Consider the following 5484-nt stretch of genomic DNA (forward strand, 5'->3'; position numbering starts at 1 on the left):
TTTCTTGATTGGCGATTTAGCGTTCCGGCACGATGCCGTGTAGAAACCGGAAGAAGTGTGAATAATTTTCATTCCTCCTCCTATCAAGTTAGCCTTCTTCCATCTTAGATTGCATCATCACTTACCATCAGGTGAGATTGTAGTAAACTTGTAAAATAAAAACGGCGGACTATTTTGATTAATTTATGAGAAGTACTTCATTTTAGTTTAGGTATCAAAGAGTATTTATAATCATCGACGTATGTTACGTTCTATGTTAATGTGACCATTCCCGATAAATTGCAAAGTCAATATTTAACAAGCTTGCAGTTTGCGTAAAGTTATGATTAAAAAAATCTTTCAGGTATTTTAATAATACACCAATTCTCTAGAAAAATAGTATATAATTTGGCCGTCATATCTAACCGGCTAAGTATCTACATCACAACATTTAGTTTCAAATATAAGAGCCCTCTCACACAACGACATTATACGAGTAATTTACGTGCGTCAGAAAAAAAAACGTCGCATACTAACGCGATACATTGACGCAGATAAAACAAAACGATTCTTAGCGAATACTCGCTTATTTATTAGAATGCAGAAACAATTATTAAATTCATAATTACGCGCATCGCAAATGTCGTAGTGTGAAAGGAAATAAAGAAGTCTACTAAAAATAAGGAAATAAGAAACGAAAAAAAAAGAAAAATCCAGTAAGTGTTAAATAAATTTATTAAAAAAAATACAAAACAAAAAAAAAACGTCTTCCGCGCTCGCTATTAAAGACTACAAAATCAATGAAAGATACACGCATGGTTATGTGAAGGAATTAGTCAGTACACAAATGTGCTTAAAATAATTAAAACTCAATTGGAAATCATTCATGTGATGAATTATCACAAAAAATTTCATAAAATTTACACAAATATATAAAATAACCAATTGGGTGTCATTTAATATACTTTTTACCATTTTACTTTAAAGTTGTAAAAAAAAGCTGCCATCGACCACTAATAAACGCCCAATCTAATCAAACCGCACCGTTTAGACGCAAATGCGTTCAATTCAATGCAATTAATAAGTCAAATGAAAAAAAAACAGTATAGTACTGTTCTAAAAGTCGCTAATCTCATTCAAGTGTATTTTTTTTTACCACAACTCAAACCGTCAATAAATATTTTAGCTAAAAAAAATAATATTTAGTCAAAAGTTATTTCTGTACCTACTTCATATTTGGCAAATTTTATAGAACATTTTAGTGATAATTCATTGTAAATAAACACCTACTTGTGCGCTTTATTAATCAACATATTAATTCTAAAAATAAAAAAAAGAACTTCGACAATATTTATAAAAAAAAAAAAAAAAAGATAATGGAAGATTAAAACCCATATTACATACAAGTAATACGGGATTAAAATTAGTAATAGCCAGGGTAATACAGATGTTTAAAAGTTCTGTGTCATGTGTCATTACAAGTACTTTAAGTTCTGTTACTGTTAACTGAATATGTCTAATAAAATTATCTTGTATCACCCAGGGTAGTACTATCTGGAATGCCCATTTTCACATCGGTTACGATTTCCTCCTCCTAGCTTTTCACATAAACAAACTGGATTGGAAAACATTTGTCTGGATGTAATAAACGTTATATCCAGACAAATAGTCTGGATGTGAGATGTGATAGAATGAGTCTCGAGTTTAGCATTTTGTAATGCCACCTCACTTCATTTTACAACGAAGTCTCATTAGTACCTATACCATATAAATTAAACATAATAACCTCATACCGATAGTATGTTTGTTTACTAAGAAAACAAAACGAGCTATATGCTCTGTTTGGCATTTTATAATTTAATAACATATTGCTAATTATCTGATGCCATTAAATCCCACCACCGCTATTCTAATATGAATTTACTTCGTTTAAAAAATACGTTTTAAGATATTCAATCAATCCACATTTACAATGTTAATTTTTTTAAGAAAAAAATAATGGCAAACTAAGAGCAATTTTCAAAAATGTGAAATCAATGACATTACTACAGGATAAATTGCATGAATGTGGTATGACATTATATATGTTTGGTCCATTTATGTTTGTGAGACACGAATACCAAACCTGTGTGATAATAAGCAATGTTTCATTTGTATAAATAAAATGTAAAAATTAAATTTTACGAGTAATACAATAAAGCACAAAGGATTTTACCGTAGTCTATATACCGCACACAAATAGTTAACCGCGCGAAACTTCGCATCGCATCGCATTCGCATCACTCAGTGAAGTGAAAACAAGTGTTATTTGTAATTTAATTTAGTAACAATTAATTTCAACAAAGCTCATTAACTACTGAGTAACTGTTACTCTGTAACTCTGTACTCTAGTAACTCTGTTTCAAATGACAAATAATGTAACGCGTTATACAGTTGCGCGTTTAATTAACCGCTCATAAACCGCGCGGCGTCGCGCATTTAATTAACCGCACATTAAACCGCGCGGCGTCGCGCGTTCTATGTGAATGACTCTTAGTAAAATGTATGGTTATCTAGCACGCAATTGTATTACGCGAGAACATTTTTGCCATACAAAAACCAAGCGTCAAGTTAAATTTAAAAAAAAAGCGAGGCTAACAAACTGTGTACGATCTATAAAACCGTGGTTTATCCCAAAATAAATATTATTTTTAACTAATTCACTGCCCTTCTTTCGTTAAAAAGTGAAAAATATTATTTTTGTTTCCATAACAACCATCTTTTCTTGATAGAAAAAGCGATTTATGGAAGTCTACAAATTAACTTAAATAAAATATATAAACGACAGTAAGTAATAAAAAAAAACGCACAAGGGTTTTAATTACACATAATATGTATAAGACAAAGTGCCATTACAACATATTTATTAAATCTACACAAGAAAAAATGCGTAACAAAGAAACCTCGTCTCGTATAAGCAGAGCTAAACACTAAATATATATATTTTTCGAACGAAAATTTTCGAAAAATACACCCGAGATAAAAAATATATCCCCCAAAGTATCTATATAAAATACATCTTTATATTCCGCTACTAAGAGACCATAGGACGCGTGAACCGTGCGGTTCACATTAAGGCGAATCATCACACTTTGCTGCACGGCGATATTAATAGTTTAACTAAATTAATGATACCTAATATTGCACCAATCACTTCATTGTGCCATTTTGTATGGATGATAAAACGTCGCATTTAGGTTATCTACATACACAAACTGTGTTGAGAGTTGTATGAAATTTGTATGGATAATAAAGTCATGGCTTTACAATTTTGTATGGATGACCACATGCTATGCCTTTTCATGATTCTATAATCATGATGGTTTATTGCGTTGAGTTTTTTATACCCAAACCTGTCACATATTTCTGTTTATTTTTTTTATTGCACGCCAGTTATCATTATTAATCATTATAAACTAAGTTGACATTAAGATTGGGTATAACTCCTACATAATAATCTCTTTTTAAATTTTAAATAATAATAAATTAACTTATAATAAACTATTGTGCAGACATTGTGAGAATTCGCCTTAAATTCTAGAAATAGTAAATAATTTAAATATATTATTATGACGAATATATTAACTTTCTCGCGTCTTAAATTACGAATAACCTAATACTGAAAAAAAGTATTTTTATAGTTTAATAACACATATTTATACCAACTTTATATCCATCGATATGTAAGAAATGGGGCACCGATCCATCAAAATTGCGAAGCGACATGAAGCGATAATATATTTTTAAGTATGTACCTACTATAAAATTTATGCGGATTTTGGAAAAAATCTGACAACTGAAAGTGATGATGTATATTTTCTTTCGTTTGAAATACTATAAAAATCTCTATAGCACTTTTATTTTTTTTAATTTTCCACTTTTAATAACTTATTTTGGACGCCATAATATAACGGCAATACATTGAAACAAACACATAATGAATTGTTTCATATGCATTGACCTATTATGCAAAATAAATAAATTCTTATCCATAGAGCAATCTCAAATAGTAAGTGAAAGGTAATAATCAAATTAACGGATTTTTAGTATAGCATCGCATCGTATCGCCTCGCACATTGTATGGGATAACTTTAGCAAACTATACAATTTATCCCTACAGGATAAAGTTTTAAAAAAAAACAAGTTAAAAATTCGCAAAGTTGGCACAAACAACGATACAGTTTTCGAAACGGGAGTCCAAACTTATTTAATTTATATAAAAAAAATATCTCCTTAAAATCTAATCAAATCCTTTTAAACAATTTTCAAAATCACTAGACGATAGGTAATTAAACTGCAATCTCCTTTCTTGAGACGAAACAAGCCTTATAGCCACGTGGCACTTTGATACTCTTTCTATTAACGCTAACGCTTCGAAAACTAAAAAAATGTATGGAATGACAGATCCGATCGATTACATGATCAAGTGACATGTCGATAGCAAATGTCATTCACATATTTTTTTTTAGTTTTCGTAACGTTAGCGTTAATAGAAATAGTGCCACGTGGCTACTACAGGCCAAGTTATTAAGGCGATATCCGAAGACTTATCACGACGATACCAAAGGAGATGTTCCATTTCACTCCACTCTTGTGGATCTTCTCATCATTAAAATTTTTAAAATATAGGGTTTTTGTTAAAATCTAAATAAGTGAATAAATCTAACAAACTAAATAAAAAAAAAACAAAATAACAACCCAATTTTTTGAGTTATATCAAGATGGCGTCCATAAAGCAACTCTGACATGACAATTGACAGCAAACATCACAACGACTACTGCGTTGAAAATGTCATCAGTCCGCCATTGATACCCATATTAGTGTTGCATTTCTTGGGAGAGAATGAATATTATTTCGAATGAATAAAAGTAAATCCATAGATTTGTATAATCGAAAATAGTTAAAATTTTCAGTTCCTTTTATTTTCACCAATGACTGATCCTGGGCTCCATACAATTTTAGACCATCTCCTTTATGCATGTGTGAAAAAGAGTTTTTCCTAATCAGAATATTTTTATATTTTTAGGAAGTTCGATATGATACAGTTGAGTAATTCATAATCAAAATCCCGAACCAGTTATAACCAAATTGAATATTTCACAATCAGAATCATAATTTTGGAACCACAGAAGCAGATTGCAAGTTTTTCATAAAAATAAGAGGGTAGTTTGGAATCCCGTTTACTTAAGCACCTTAAATTTTATTAATAAAAATAAAAAAATCTACTTGTAAGGCTCACTCGCAAGAGAGGAAGATCGCCTTGTTATGTTTTTTCAGTACTTTGTACATATGTTAATGACGTCACTAGCATTTACGAATCCGACAAGTCATATTTTATATAGATAGTGAAATTTCGATTTTTGTTTAACTTTTATTATATAACTCATTCTCGGTTTCTGTCTTACCAAAAAATGACAAACAGCAAGATATCTCCAAATAATTAACTGGTATTATTATATTTTACG

The sequence above is a fragment of the Bicyclus anynana genome, chromosome 24 (assembly GCF_947172395.1).
Source record: "Bicyclus anynana chromosome 24, ilBicAnyn1.1, whole genome shotgun sequence".
Lineage (NCBI taxonomy): Eukaryota > Metazoa > Arthropoda > Insecta > Lepidoptera > Nymphalidae > Bicyclus > Bicyclus anynana.